This window comes from Cupressus sempervirens, chromosome 10 (genome assembly GCF_028749045.1).
Source record: "Cupressus sempervirens isolate cs-2001-9-10 chromosome 10, ASM2874904v1, whole genome shotgun sequence".
Classification (NCBI taxonomy): Eukaryota; Viridiplantae; Streptophyta; class Pinopsida; order Cupressales; family Cupressaceae; genus Cupressus; species Cupressus sempervirens.
This window is the reverse complement of record NC_143127.1, coordinates 187,909,702-187,926,886: the sequence shown is the minus strand read 5'-3', so window position 1 is coordinate 187,926,886 and position 17,185 is coordinate 187,909,702. Positions and strand designations below refer to the sequence as shown.

Here is a 17,185-nt window from a genome sequence, read left to right as displayed (position 1 = left end):
GAAGAGATTTTGGTAACGGAAAGAATTCGCACATGACTGCCTGCACAAAGGACGAAAACATGTTGGTGAGATTAACAGGAGTCTTGCCATGCTCAGACATCTCCCACACTGAACGAACACTGGAAATCATCTCTTCCTCTCGAATGCATCTGAAGAACTCGATCCTTTTGCTGTTGAGCACCTACTACCGCGCACAGCTTCCTCATGTGTCTCCAATAAGGTCCATAAGGAGCAAATACCACATCCTTGAAATTATAGCCAATGTATTTTCCTGCAGCAGTGAGAGGCCGGCTGGCGAAAACCGCATCATGGGTTTTCAAGAACTCCTTCGCCATTGCAGGAGAAGAAACCACAACAGTGGGAAAGGAACCCAATTTCAGCAATATAATGGGCCCGTATTTCTTACCAAGTTCATGAAGATCACAATGAGGAAGTTTTTCATCTGGTTCAGATTTCCGATAACAAGACATGGTAACGGTCCAGGGGGCACTTTCAATCTCAATCTCAATGTATTTTGCCTTTTGTTGGTAAACAGATTTGTCACAGAAGAATTGCCCAATGGAGTGTATGCGGCAAATCGTTCACAACAGTTGGATAGGTCCTTGATATCCGGCCTTCCTCTGCATTTTGAGGGGCAGCTCTCTCGTATGATATGATTTTTAACAAATTTTCAAATAAAGAATTCAAACTTCAAAGTTCAAGGAGAGAGTCATGGAAGACGAATGCACCACATGCCCTCACAACCCTCTGTGGTTAACAAGATTGATAACGGTGGTGTCCAAGAACTACGCTTGAAAGCAACCAATGTTATTAAGCATATTCATTATCATTTGTAAACACTTGCATAGCACCATGAGAATGTCTACCACGATGTATAACAATTTGGATTTTAAAATAAGAAACCCAAAGCACATCTCGTTTCTTTTTCTTGCACCAAGAAAGCAATAGAGATTCTTCAATTCAGAGATAAAAAGCGTACATACTTTCCAAAATTTATCCCTAGATCAAAATTTCAGCATAGTGTTCCCTTATTTTTCCAACCCAAAAAGTCCCTTTTACAAAGCCAAAAGGTGTCCTTATATAGACATAGAGGTTAACAACTACCTCTCTGAGGTTAATAACCACCTCCAAAATACGAAATTTTGGAAGGTTAATTAACCTTAGGAAAATTAACCTATACAAGGAAAATTAACCTATACAAGGAAAATTGCAAAAACAAAACTTTAGCTAGAATTCCTAAAAACATTTGCATATACAATCACTAATTCTTCTAGCTATTAGCCCTATCTATCAGGACACAATCGATCTGTCTCGGAAAGCCCTGTAAGCTTCTTGGACGAGTATCATTGATTCATAGTTCGAAATGAACACGTTTTCCATCTTGAGTTTGGCTGTGAGGTATCTATCTTGGATTTGTTCTGACTCCTGCCGGTAGGCTGAAATGTTACAATCTCCCAACGTGACTGCAACCAGGCTAAGCTTCATCATAGTTTCAGCATCTGACACACGGTTCTCTATTTCTGAATGAATCTGAACGCTGAAGGAATCAAGGAGAAACTGACAATCAACATGTTGAAGATCACTTACTGGCACCCCACCTGTGATAGTAGAGATTAATTCATCTCTACTTTTTGCTTTCAGCTGCTCCAAAGAGGTTATTAACTTTTCGAACTCAATGATCCATTTGTTGATGTTTATCATCTTCCAACCAACACTTTTACTCCAGATACGTATTTGGTTGTCACTCGGATCAGCAATAATTTTCTCAAGGAGTAGGGTGCTCGTATCCAACTTGGCTATTTCCTTCAATTCATTGGCTACTTTTTGCTAGTTGGATTTATGTTCTTTGCTATTTTCCAGCTCCTTAGAAATTTCCTGTATCTGCGTGATGGCTTTCCCACATATCTCTTTTACTCCAGTTATAAGTTTTGAAGCATCTTCTATCATCCTGTTTATCCAAGCCTCGATCATCAAACTATATGACTTTTGTTGGTCAATTCTTTGAACAATAGTATGATCTAAAATACCATCAAGACCTATTAGAACTGGCGGGGTGGCCATGACTTCGGTATTAGAAGGGTTGCTGATTGAATTGACATAAGCTACCATCATTTGAAGTTGTTCTTTGAGTTGCTCTTTGGCTCTTCTTTCTTTCTTTGCCCTTTGCAACATCTGAGCGGCAATCAATTCAAAATTTTGAAACTCTCTTTCCGCATTAGAAGGACCAAGGTCAACGTTTTCTAGAATGAAATCTGATTCAGATGCTTCATCAACATTCTTTTCAACTATAGGCTTGGCTAATTCTACATATAGATTGCCTGAAGTTTTATCAATAGCTAACCTGGACATCACTTTGGTCTTTTTCGCCTTAGGAGGCTTCTGAAGAATGCTAGAGATCATATCAAACAGAGGCGGAACCAACTGAACAACATTCTTCCTCTTCTAAAGAATATCCTGGAACCATGAATGTGTAACCTTTGAAACTTGTTCGGCACCTGTTACATTTTCAGCAACCATTATTAAGTCCTTCGAATTAGATAACGGGTCATCTAACTATGTAATGTCTATTATGGGCACATCAGGAGGAGGAAGACTCAAGTGAGGAATCGCTACATCACAAGGGGATGTAACCGGAACATGTGATTCAGCAATTTGAGGGCTTCTTTGGTCTTTTTCATTCCTTCTACCTTTCATTTTTGTCCTTTTCCTTTGTACTGTAAACTTATCTGGCTGATTCAAATCTTCATCTTGATCTTGAACATCTATATCTAGTTGTCGTATCTTCTCACTAGAAGTGGCCTCTATTGCCATTTGAGACGATTCCCCTGTATTATTTCTCTCTTCTTCATTTTGAGATTCACCAGTTGCTTTTTCGATTCTGACTTTACTGATCCAGTCTCTCATTCTTCTAAGAACATAGGAAGACCTCTCTTTCAAACTTTTCAATTCGGGAATTGACCAATCAATAGGAGGGAGCTCTAGTAATTCAATTTTCTCGTAATAATAACGATCAACCAAAGAAACTTCATCATCATCTATGCATGTTACATCAATGTCTAACTTGAAGTTTATTACCTGCCGTACAGTAAGCCGCATCCAATCCCTCTTCCTGACTTCAAAGTCATTTTCGCAATCCTCCCAAAAGTCTTCCAGAGCCGGAAAGTGACTGAGACTGGGATTTAACTTCAATTCATTCACAGCATAGCCCTTACTATCATAAGGGAAACGCATCGTGTATGGATGCAAATTTATCGTGGCGATAGATCTTTCAATGTTCCTGGCATCTGATGCAGTGTCACAACTATAATATTCGATGCTGATAGGGAAAGTTATTTCATCTGTCCTCCTGTTCCTGCAAAGTTTGTTGATTTGATTAATTTGCCTACACATTTCAATTAAGACTAGTTTATCATCAACAAATCTAGGTAGCATCAACGGACATCCATCATAGGCAGCCAGTCGGATATAAGTAAACTTCGGAAATTGTATAAAAACACTACCATATTTTTGCACTTTCATTGCTGCTTCTGGTGAAATCCTTAGCCCAATGTTCCCCTGAATTTCCCTTACAGTTAGCATGGTGAATGCGTCATTCACTCTTCTGAAATAGTGTAGGCTATTATCATACTGAATTTGAGGAAGATAATTATAAATGATGGTCGTGTCATCATAAATGCCCTGCCGATTAAGTCCTGGCCAACCTTTGGTACTTGCAATGGCGTAAAAAAAGGTATGAAGTCATATAAAAGTAGTCATTTTCCCGAAGTCCCATGAGCTGTCTGTGCAGTGAGTCACTGATAATTTCAGCCCAATCAATGTATTGTTTTCCTTCACAGACAATATTAATGAATAGAAACATCCAACCTTCAAACTCATGTGAATCCCGAAGACCAACGATCCTGCTCAACAAAATAACCATGTTCGCCACATCTTCTTTCAGCGATGATCTGTGAATGGATTTGCCTAATTGAGATTTGCCTCTTCTCGGTTGGAAGAACCACGATCTTGCCACAGTATTTAAACATTGAGTTTGATTGGCAGTAAAATATTCCTTGGCAGTTCTTAGATTAATGCTGGCATATTGCATCCTAGCGGGCAATCGAAAAATGATAGCAATAGATGCAGGGTCCAGGCGGGCAATTGTTTCATCGTTCGGCGAAAGAACTTCTCTAGTGCTGGGATGATAAGCCTTCATGCATTCCAACACTAACTCTAGGCATTGTACGGAGATGGGATGCAAGCCTGCTTGGGCCAAGCCACTGTCCAATATTTTTCCAGCTAATGGAGTCTTTTCTTCATTCGCAAGAGATGACCAAAAATCTTGAAGACAAACATTTCCCAAAATGGTATCACCAATATCTGGAAGTGTACTTCTTAAAACAGGAGCATAATCCGGCCTTTGATACTTGTACTTCATAGTTGATTTCCGATCCTTTTCTCAAATATGCCGAGTTACAAAGAAAATAAAAATGTTGATTCGAACTTGGGTAACTTAATGAGTGGAGGTTCCAAAGTTCCAGAAACAGCCCAATGCTAACGCCCTTTCCTTACTACTTGTATCCCACCATAGCAACTGTGGGTTCCTGTCCAAATAAGAGACCTAATTCTTTCAATAGTAGGTATAGTGGCAGAGAGGCAGTTTCCCTTCTTTTAACACTCACATGACTTCCATTCAGAAATGGTACCCATCAATTTAAATGTAGCCCACATGGTGCGAACAAGCCTTTCATCGTAATCCAACAAGAAATGAAAATACATGGCGCCATACATGTTAGACCTCACTCACCTCCGGTTCACATCTACTGTCCTTCCTTCGAAAGAGAAGTGTCTGAAAATAAAGTAGTCCCATTTCACCCACCGAGATTACTTTACCAGTTCTGGCGGATCATTAATGGTGGTTCATCCATGGTTGATTGTGCTTCTTTGGAAAGCGCAAGGCAAAATTGCACCACTATTGCGACACATAATGAGCGTGTCTCAATCGACGGTCGTCTTCCTGCATTCGGCATGTGTTTATTTGCAGGAAATTGCTAACTGACATGATCATGGCAGCAAGTTTGTTATGGAGCGGATTTGACTCAAAAATGGCCGCAAAATGAAAACTATCTTTACGTCCCTATCGGCGCGAATTCATAACGGAGAAGTTGTGGAGATGAAGATGGGTGACACCTATTGCATGGCGTGAATTGAATTAAATCTGCCACAAAGATATAATGGAATACGTATCATTGGCTCTAGTAACCGTGTAAGGTGAAGCACCATGCCTGTTTTTCTGCCATAATGTTTTTCTCCCTTATGAACCGATCGAATTCGCAAACCGTCTCCGCATCTCGCTCCACTTGCGTCCTCATTTACATGCGGCTTCAACCGCCAACTAACAAGAGATTTGATATTGATAACATGCATTGCAGTGTCATCAACTGCGGACGGTTGTGCAGCTCGATTTGGGATGAGAGCGGAAGTCATTTAAACTCGGCATCAAATTACCGCTTGTTCGTCGTAATAACCGCGGCATTATATGGCTTCTCTATGATAACTTCAAGCAAGACATACGTTTCATCAAACATTTCACATCCCTTTCAAATTCAACTTCCAAATTCTTTACTGTTTTTGCAATTATCGCTCGCATTTTGAGGTGGACAAAAGAAGTGAATGAGAATTCAAGTAGTGCGATGGCACCTATGCGTGAGCTGGAGGTGAAGAGTATTTGAGCATGAAACTCGCACATCCTTTGAATATTTAGAATGTTGAAATTATTGCAAGTGTACTTTTCCAACTTTCTAATATGCTATGTGGCCACAGTTATTTAGCAAAATCATGGTAGGCCAGAGTTCACCAAACCCATTTCAGCTGCAACTTCTCTTGAATATAACAGGTGCCACATTTGTTCTTGAAGACGATGCAACAAGTAAAGTAGAAAAATGTGAACGAACACTTTTAATACATCAAGCATGCCAAGGCAAATCAACTTGTGTGACAAGGACCTTCCTCTCCAAATCCAAGCTTTTGAACTTTCGTTAATGCTTGCTTCATTGACATTGCATTGGCATGTCTTTTGAAGATTCTATCCTACATAGAATTGACAATGAAATAAAATGAATGACTTTAATGATGAGATTGAGCAGTCAAACTGCCCTAAGAATAGCATCACCAAGCAATGGCCATGTTGTTCTCGTTGCTGGATCTTCTGCTATGAACCTTCAGTCACAAGACTGATATAAAATCTAGATTGCATCATATAAATTAATATACATTTAAGTATTAATTCCTTCTTGCGCTGCTGTATCTAACAAAATTCATAAACCAGCCTTCTTCCAGAAATACAAAGAGCACATGTCCATGGCACATCAGAAACTTAAGGCAAAGGTGGATCCAGACAAAATGTATGTGTAGCTCTCCTTGAACAACTATGGCATTTCAGAAGAAGTTCCTCTGTATTCCCACTCCCACATATATTGCAATGTAAATTCCTTGGGAGTTGCAGATTCTCTTCCAGATCATTCTCACCAACTATATATATATTATTATCAGTAAACTCTGGGAGAGTCTGAGAATAGGTTTTCTGATCATCACAATCGGCGTGGTTTATAAAAATAAATTCAAAGATTTCCTTACATACTGGGCAGCGGGGTTTCTTTTTCTGGGAGACCTCTACTTCGGCCCATTTGATGATGCATTCTTGTTGGCCAAAAAGATATAATGGCTCCTCCAAAGATTTCAATTCCAGCGAATTCAAAGAATTAAACATCTTCCAACATTCATTGTAAAATTGGGAAATTCCTTCCTTTTCATGGGGGAAATAACTAGTAAGTTCAACAAGAAAATCTTCAAACTCTCTGTGCACACGAACAGAAAGACCCCCTGGCAAATGGTAATGAACGGTTGTTGGATTAGGTATGACCTCCATTTTGCAACTAACAGTTGCTAATGCTTTTGTGATTAGATTTATAGAGCCCGTTTCATTCCTCGCGAGCATCTTTCAATTCAACTTTTATTAGGTACCAACGATTTTCCAAGCTTTTGTTTGTTGAATCAAGATACCATAGGAGATATGGTTTTGATCAAAGATGAGTTTCTGATATACACATCTAGCCTTCCTGAATACTGTCTTCATCAATTAATCATTTTGATGCATATACTATAATCATGACAAAGAAATACTTCCACTATCTTATGCCCGAGATTTAAAGAGTGTGATTCTTTCTTCTGTTAAAATGATGGGGTGCCTGCATCTTTCTCCACTTGGGCATATGCTTAGCCAAGATAACTTTATCATCCCCATTTTCTATTTCGAACCATCTTCATGTATGATTTGGAATTTCAAACAGGTTAATAACCGTCTCATGGAGGTTAAGAATTACGTGTTTTTAATCACTATCATTAACCTATTGGAGAGGTTAGGAAAAACATATTTTTAGTGGTTAATATTAACCTTTTACTTGGAGGTTAAGAAAGACACGTTTTTGGTGGTTAACATTAACCTATTGAGAAGTTAAAGGTTAAGAAATACGTGTTTGTGAAGGCAACCATTAACCTTTTATATCTTGAGGCTTAGAAGCTGTATTTCGATGATCTCAAGTGCTGTGTGGAGCTGAGAACGAGCCGGAGACATGGAGGCTTAAAGACTCGCAAATTTCAAAGATAGAATGGCCAATTTGATGTTTAAAACTAGGCAAGTTTTAAAAATTAATAGAGGCTTATAAAATTTAAAGAATTTTATAGCCGGGCAACAACTGGCTCTAACTGGGGACAAGGACTGACAAGGACGAAGCTCGAATCTAGAATGAATAAAGTAGTGCCTTATCCATTGGGCTTGTGAAATAGAGTCTTTTGAGGGACCAAATTACAAAAGAGGGAACACAAAAACCAAAAATAGGACAACAGAAAGAAAGGCTAAAACAACACGAACTAACGAGAGCACACCAAAAACGGGACGACCTATATACAAAAAGGTGTACGGACACCTTCTATTGATGATAATGTTTTAGGTGTTGCCCATTATAAGGTAAGGGCAACGGGGTACCGCTCAGGTATGACAAAATAAAAGAGTTCTTTCCGCATACCTCTTTGATTTGGAACGAGCCTCGCCATAAGGAGTCAAATTTTCCATGTAATCCTTTTGGCTCTCTGCGCTTATCCCAAAGCAAGACAAGATCGCCTTCTTGAAACATCCTCTGCTTAGCCTTTCTATCAAATAACCTCTTAACATGGGATTGATGTTCCTGAATTCTATCAACAACCATCTCTCTTTCTTCTTCCAACTTTGTCAAATACAACATTCGTTTCTCAAGAGCATCTTTGAATTCAAGATTCTCAATGGCACTCTGTAATTTCAAGGTGGAAAGCTCTAAGGGAATAGGAAGAGCTAGCTCAGTTCCATACAGGATCTCGAAGGGAGAAAATCCTATTGCTCTCTTTTTAGTAGTACGATCTGCCCACAATGCATCGTACAGGTGCTTGTGCCAAGATCTTTGATTAACATCTATCAGTTTTTGCACAATGGTCATAATATTTTTATTGCTTGATTCCGCCTGACCATTTCCTTGTGAAAAATAATCAGAGGAATGAGAGAGAATAATCCCGTATTGATAGCAAAATGATGATATCTCTTGAGAAGAGAAGTTGGTAGCATTGTCAGTAACAATTTTATTCGGTACACCAAACCTAACCAGAATGTTTTGTTTGATAAAATTGCACACCACTTCTGAAGTTGTTTGTTTTACTGGGGTCGCTTCCACCCACTTGGTAAAATAGTCAGTTGCCATCAAAATATGAGTGTGTCCAGCAAAGGATGAAGGATGAATAGGACCTATGAAATCCAAACCCCATTGTTGAAAGGGTTCTTCGATCACCACCGGTTTCAAGGGCAGTGCAGCCAATTGAACTTTTCCTTTGAAGTACTGACAAGAATCGCACTTCTTCACCCATTCTTCTGCATCTTTGAATATCCCAGGCCAGTAAAAACAATTTCTCAAAATTTTGTAAGCTTTTACTGATGCAGAGTAATGACCTCCACATGCTTCATTATGAAATAACTGAAGCAACTCCTTTCTTTGTTCAGAATCAACACATCTCAGAAAAGTACCATCTATCCCTTTCTTGTATAAGGCGTCATTCCAAAGAATGTATTTTGCAGATTTCAATTTTAAGATCCTCTTTTCTTTAGGTGATAAATGAGCAGGACATTCCCCATATGTCAGAAAATAGGCAATATTTGAAAACCAGTCATCAACATTACTAATGAGTAAAACTAAAGGCATTTCTTCCTTCGTTCCTTCTTTAGAAGATCCTTCCGCAATTGCCTTACACAAACCTTTTCCCCTGACAAGCTTTGTAGGTTTTATATCGAGATCATATTCTTGTACTTTTTCTATCTAGGAGGCCCTTTTGTTCACGCCAATTTCTTGTTGTGTCAGAATAGTTTTCACTGCCGAGTCAGGGACAAACACCTTGGAGTGAGAGTTTAGGATGTAAAACCTGAACTATTTCACTGCTCTAACTAGAGCATAAGCATTTTTCTCGATCAAGGAGTATTTCAATTCATGTTTCTTAAGAGGGATACTCATGAAGGCTATTGGGGCCTCAGTATTGTCTTTGTCAGGTTGGGTAAGTATAGCAGATAAGGTTTCTTCGGAGGCATAACAATACAAATGAAAATCCTTGGAAAAATCTGGATAAGAAAGGGTAGGCGCATGAGCAATTTCAGTCTTGATTTGTTCAAAAGAAGCCTTACCTTCTTTTGTCCACTTAAAATTAGTATTTCCTTTCATCATATCCAAAATTGACTTTGTTATCTCAGAGAAGTCTGGTATGAACCTCCTTATAAAGTTTATCTGCCCAAAGAAAGATTTAATTCCTGGTTTACTGATGGGAAGTGACAACTGTTGGATAGCTTTCACCCGCTCAGGGTCTATCCGAATGCCCTCTTTGGAGACGATATGCCCCAGTAGTTTTCCTTCTGTCACCCCAAATATAGACTTCTTAGGATTCAGTGAGATGCCTTGAGTTTGACATCGATGTAATATTGCTTCTAGATGATGCACATGATCTCTTCTCTATTTTGAAAACACTGTAAGATCATCAAGATACATAACAATCATCTTATTCTTGAAATCCTCGAATGAATGATCCATGGCCCTTTGGAAGGTGGCCCCAGCATTTATCAAACCAAAAGGCATACGATTGTAGGCAAACGTACCCCATGGAGTGGTAAAAGCGATTTTATGTTGATCTTCAGGTGCAACACTGATCTGGTTATAACCGGAGAAGCCATCTAACATTGACATGAGTTCAGAGCCAGATACCAACTGCAAAATATGATCCATGACAGGGAGTCCATAATTATCCTTGAGTGACGCCTGATTCAAATTGCGAAAGTCAACACATATTCTTATCTCACCATTCTTTTTCCTAACAGGAACAATATTAGCTACCCATGTTGAGTGGTGAATGGGATAGATAATCTTTTCTTTAAGCATCTTATCAACCTCATTAAAAATAGCGTCAGCCACCTTGGGATTGAATTATCTTTGCTTTTGCCGAAAGGGAGTTGAACCAGGTTTCAAAGGAATCTGATGTTTAAATTTCCCATCCATGAATTCCTTTAGATCTTCATAACCCCAAGAAAAAACGTCTTGGTAAGCATTCAATAACCTTGAAAACTCTTCTCTCTCTTGAGATGTCAAACCTTTCCCTATTAGAACCATTCTTGGATTTCCCTGAGAACCAATATTTACTTTCTCATAACCCAAACAATTAGAAGGTTTAGTGTCCTCAACTTTCTTTTTCCTTTTGTCTTCTTTATTAAAAAGACTCTCTAGGGTGACTAATCCTCTTGGGATAACATTACCTTCCAATTGAATAACCTCAGGATCGTCTTCTTGTTTTCCATTATGATTGCACGATCCTTCAAATTTTAGGTCTGAAAATGGAGGCCTCCCCTTGAGAAATGCAATTATTTGCCCATCATCATCAAAAACTTGCCAGTGTCGATCATTATCAGGCACACTGGGTCTATGAATCATCTCTACTATATAAACATCTATGTTGAACTCAGGATGAGGGATAAGTAGAGACGCAGAGACTGCGAGACAATCTGCCTTAGAGTTTTGTTCACGAGGAATGGCAAATAAAGAAAAAGCATCGAAATGCTCGATCTCGTCCCACACTCTATTCCTATATGCCTTCAATTTTGAATTCTTTGCTTGATATTGCCTACGTACCTGATTGACAACTAATTCTGCATCCCCTGATACCTTGAGTTGTTTGATTCCTTTTCCCCTTGCATACTCGAGACCAAGTAAGAGAGCTTCATATTCCGTGGTATTATTGGTGGTCTCAAAAGCCAACTTGTAAGCTTTAGGAAATTTCTCTCCTTGTGGTGATATCAACACTATCCCAGCACCTGAACCGGAAGAAGAAGAACTTCTGTCAAACTCCATTGACCATAATTCATTGGTTATATCAGGCATGAGAGGTTCAGTTACATCTCCTTCATTGGACGTCATCATGTACGTTCCATGCCCAGTATCAACATATAATATTTCAGCTCTGGGATCATCTGATTTCAACACTGTATATTTAGCTTTGGGTTCAGGATCAAGCTTAACCTTCTTATTTCCAATAGGGATAAGGGCATGAGACATGTCCATTTTGATTTCGCCACCAAGATCTTTGCAAAAACTTCTGCTCAAAAGCATCCCATAACTGGCAGGAATATCAGCAACCAGGATGTTTAGTTTTAACTTCTTCTCAGGATGTGCTGCAAGTGCTACTTGAGCATCTTTCAACTGGCCAACTAGCGGGACTTGTTTTGCCTCCATAGAATACACTTTTCCAGAAGGTTTATTCAGAGAGAGACCTAATGCATGTGCTACCTTTGAAGGCATGACATTATTAGATGCACCAGAATCAATGATACAATTAATTAACTTGCATCCAGCTATATAAAGAGAAACATAGAAAGGCTCAGGTTTGTCTGACAAAGATGCCGCAACAAAAGATTCTTTCTCAGTCATGGGCCCTTCCAAATTATCTTCCACTTCTAGAGAAACTCCTGATTCATGGTTGATAGTGATCTCAGGTGAACGTTTTTCTTTGTCAACACATTGGATCAACCTTTCTAATTGATGAGGTTGGCTTTTAGGTAATCCAATTGAGAAATTTGCACTTTGGTCTTCTTGCAATGATCAATAAAATCAAAAGAGTCTTCCATGGTGGGAGGTGGTTTACCCTTATCCGTCTCCTTCGCTTGAGAAGGCTCTTCTGGAGTATGCTTACGAGACAAAATCCTCTTAGCAGTCTCATCAGAGGCTTTTTCTTTCGCTTGTTTACTCCATTTTTCTTCCAATCTCTGTCTCCAACTTGGTGTAGTCGCATTGCAAGAATGATTGTTGATATCTTCAGTTTGGTCATCATCAGATTCATACTCCAGAAAATTTATGGAAGGGGCTCCAACAATGGGTTCTGTCACATCTTCAGGAGCCACATATTCTTCTATCTTCTCCACAGTCAAATGCATTTGCATGAATCTAGCCATCTCATGACAGTTTGCGCCATCATGATCTGTTGTTAGCTAAAAATCACACATAGCAGTTTGTTTACCAGATGATGAGGGATGTTCGATGGCTAACCTTGGTGTCGATTGGGGTAGCCACTTAGTTGGTCTATTTTGTTGATATGGCAGATAATTCCTCCTTGGAATATCTTGATACAAAGGTGGAGGGTTAGAGGGCAACTGCTTTTTGAGCTGTAATAGATCATTAGCCAATTTTTGATATAAAGGATCAGTGGTAGTGACAGGGGCTTGTTGACCTTTCCCCTTTTGTAGATCATGACTCCATTTCCCTGAACTAAGTAGGTCATCTTCCACCTCGATAGCCAAGGTTTGCGCAGCCGCTAGATTAACGGGTCTTGTCCTTCATATTTGAAAACTTACATTAGAAGGTTGAGCACTGATGAAGAAAGTCATTTGATTTTCTTTAGTGGGTCTTTTGTTAACAGGGATTCGATTCATCGTCTGATTAAAATGAGCAATGAATTCTCGCATGGGTTCATGAATTTCCTTCTTCATTGAAGTCAACTTGGAAAGGAGCAAATGTTCATCTTCAACAGTCTTAAATCTCCTCTCAAAAGCCTGAATCAAAGTTACCCAACAGGTAATTGATCCAGTTGGTAGTTGTCTAAACCATTCAGCTGCAGCTTCGGTAAGTGTTTCAACAAAAAGACGGACAGAAACATCTTCATATTGGATCGCCAAAACACTGCTTGCTGTAAAGAATGCACTTATATGCTGATCGGTAGTGACTTTTCCGTCGCCAAAAAACTTGGGAAGAATTTTTTGAGAACCAACGGGCATGTCATGTAGTTGGTTTCCTAAATTTAGAGGGCCAATAGCAACTCCCCATGGGACTGGTGGCTGCGGTGCTTGATGTGCCATGGTCGGAAGAATGATATTCAAGGGCTGTAAATTTATAGCTAAAGGTACAATAGTCCCTGGCAAAAGCAAAGCTTGAAAAGCCATAGGGGAAACAGTAGCCTTAGTTGGAGAAGAAGACCTACTAACAGACTTGACCTTTCTCTTCTTCTTAGGAGTAATTGGCTTAAAATCTAACTTTCGGAGGGCTTCAAAGTCTTCGTCTACCAAACCCTTTTGTCTATCAACCCGAGTGTATGGTTTATCAGCCAGCTTAGTTGTTATTATTTATTTGCTCTTGAATATGACCAAGATTTTGTCTGTTTCTTCTTGGAATGACCACTATTCTTTCAATAACTATAACGTCCTGACCAATAGGGGCTCTTCGCAAGATTTCTCCGAACTCTTCTTCTTCTTCAAGAACTCGATTAACTTGATGATATTCTTGTACACTTCATCTACACCTCCAGGCAAGAGTGTTCAAGTCTGAGATGATATCTTCCTGGGTGTCTTGAAACCCAAGGTTTGGTTGGAGAACAGGAAAAATGTTCTCATGTGGAAGCACCATTGTACTTCATCATAGGCGACAGTCAATCTTTCGGTTCAGTCTCCCCAGTAGAGTCGCCAAAAATCTGTTGGTAAATAGATTTGTCACAGAAGAATTGCACAATGGAGTGTATGCAGCAAATCGTTCACAACAATTGGATAGGCCCTTGATATCCGGCCTTCCTCTACGTTTTGAGCGGCAGCTCCCTCGTATGATATGATTTTTAACAGATTTTCAAATAAAGAATTCAAACTTCAAAGTTCAAGGAGAGAGTCATGGAAGACGAATGCACCACATGCCCTCACAACCCTCTGTGGTTAACAAGATTGATAACGGTGGTGTCCAAGAACTACGCTTGAAAGCAACCAATTTTATTAAGCATATTCATTATCATTTGTAAACACTCGCATAGCACCATGAGAATGTCTACCACGACGTATAACAATTTAGATTTTAAAATAAGAAACCCAAAGCACATCTCGTTTCTTTTTCTTGCACCAAGAAAGCAATAGACATTCTTCAATTCAGAGATAAAAAGCGTACATACTTTCCAAAATTTATCCCTAGATCAAAATTTCAGCATAGTGTTCCCTTATTTTTCCAACCCAAAAAGTCCCTTTTACAAAGCCAAAAGGTGTCCTTATATAGACATAGAGGTTAACAACTACCTCTCTAAGGTTAATAACCACCTCCAAAATACGAAATTTTGGAAGGCTAATTAACCTTAGGAAAATTAACCTATACAAGGAAAATTGCAAAAACAAAACTTTAGCTAGAATTCCTAAAAATGTTTGCATATACAATCACTAATTCTTCTAGCTATTAGCCCTATCTATCAAGACACAATTGATCTATCTCGAAAAGCCCTGTAAGCTTCTTGGACGAGTATCATTGATTCATAGTTTGAAATGAACACGTTTTCCATCTTGAGTTTGGCTGTGAGGTATCTATCTTGGATTTGTTCTGACTCCTGCCGGTAGGCTGAAATGTTACAATCTCCCAACGTGACTGCAACCAGGCTAAGCTTCATCATAGTTTCAGCATCTGACACACGGTTCTCTATTTCTGAATGAATCTGAACGCTGAAGGAATCAAGGAGAAACTGACAATCAACATGCTGAAGATCACTTACTAGCACCCCACCTGTGATAGTAGAGATTAATTCATCTGTACTTTTTGCTTTCAGCTGCTCCAAAGAGGTTATTAACTTTTCAAACTCAGTGATCCCTTTGTTGATGTTTATCATCTTCCAACCAACACTTTTACTCCAGATACATATTTGGTTGTCACTCGGATCAGCAATAATTTTCTCAAGGAGTAGGGTGCTCGTATCCAACTTGGCTATTTCCTTCAATTCATCGGCTACTTTTTGCCAGTTGGATTTATGTTCTTTGCTATTTTCCAGCTCCTTAGAAATTTCTTGTATCTGCGTGATGGCTTTCCCACATATCTCTTTTACTCCAGTTATAAGTTTTGAAGCATCTTCTATCATCTTGTTTATCCAAGCCTCGATCATCAAACTATATGACTTTTGTTGGACGATTCTTTGAACAATAGTATGATCTAAAATACCATCAAGACCTGTTAGAACTGGCGGGGTGGCCATGACTTGGGTATTAGAAGGGTTGCTGATTGAATTGACATAAGCTACCATCATTTGAAGTTGTTCTTTGAGTTTCTCTTTGGCTCTTCTTTCTTTCTTCGCCCTTTGCAACATCTGAGCGGCAATCAATTCAAAATTTTGAAACTCTCTTTCCGCATTAGAAGGACCAAGGTCAACATTTTCTAGAATGAAATCTGATTCAGATGCTTCATCAACATTCTTTTCAACTATAGGCTTGGCTAATTCTACATACAGATTGCCTGAAGTTTTATCAATAGCTAACCTGGACATCACTTTGGTCTTTTTCGCCTTAGGAGGCTTCTGAAGAATGCTAGAGACCATATCAAACGGAGGCGGAACCAACTGAACAACATTCTTCCTCTTCTGAAGACTATCCTGGAACCATGAATGTGTAACCTTTGAAACTTTTTCGGCACCTTTTACATTTTCAGCAACCATTATTAAGTCCTCCGAATTAGATAACGGGTCATCTAACTATGTAATGTCTATTATGGGCGCATCAGGAGGAGGAAGACTCAAGTGAGGAATCGCTACATCATGAGGGGATGTAACCGGAACATGTGATTCAGCAATTTGAGGGCTTCTTTGGTCTTTTTCATTCCTTCTACCTTTCATTTTTGTCCTTTTCCTTTGTACTGTAAACTTATCTGGCTGATTCAAATCTTCATCTTGATCTTGAACATCTATATCTGGTTGTCGTATCTTCTCACTAGAAGTGGCCTCTATTGCCATTTGAGACGATTCCCCTGTATTATTTCTCTCTTCTTCATTTTGAGATTCACCAGTTGCTTTTTCGATTCTGACTTTATTGATCCAGTCTCTCGTTCTTCTAAGAACATAGGAAGACCTCTCTTTCAAACTTTTCAATTCAGGAATTGACCAATCAATAGCAGGGAGCTCTAGTAATTCAATTTTCTCGTAATAATAAGGATCAACCAAAGAAACTTCATCATCATCTATGCCTGTTACATCAATGTCTAACTTGAAGTTTATTACCTGTCGTACAGTAAGCCGCATCCAATCCCTCTTCCTGACTTCGAAGTCATTTTTGCAATCCTCCGAAAAGTCTTCCAGAGCTGGGAACTGACTGAGACTGGGATTTAACTTCAATTCATTCACAGCATAGCCCTTACTATCATAAGGGAAACGTATCGTGTAAGGATGCAAATTTATCGTGGTGATAGATCTTTCAATGTTCCTAGCATCTGACGCAGTGTCATAACTATAATATCCGATGCCTATAGGGAAAGTTATTTCATCTGTCCTCCTGTTCCTGCAAAGTTTGTTGATTTGATTAATTTGCCTGCACATTTCAATTAAGACTAGTTTATCATGAACAAATCTAGGTAGCATCAACGGACATCCATCATAGGCAGCCAACCGGATATAAGTAAACTTCAAAAATTGTATAAAAACACTTCCATATTTTTGCACTTTCATTGCTGCTTCTGGTGAAATCCTGAGCCCAATGTTCCCCTGAATTTCCCTTACAGTTAGCATGGTGAATGCGTCATTCGCTCTTCTAAAATAGTGTAGGCTATTATCATACTGAATTTGAGGAAGATAATTATAAATGATGGTCGTGTCATCATAAATGCCC

General features: G+C 39.1%; 1 pseudogene; it reads right to left on the bottom strand.

Annotated features, from left to right (window-relative positions):
- Nucleotides 1–17,185, bottom strand: part of LOC149533267 (cytochrome P450 750A1-like) — a 103,317-nt pseudogene that overhangs the window by 1,369 nt on the left and 84,763 nt on the right.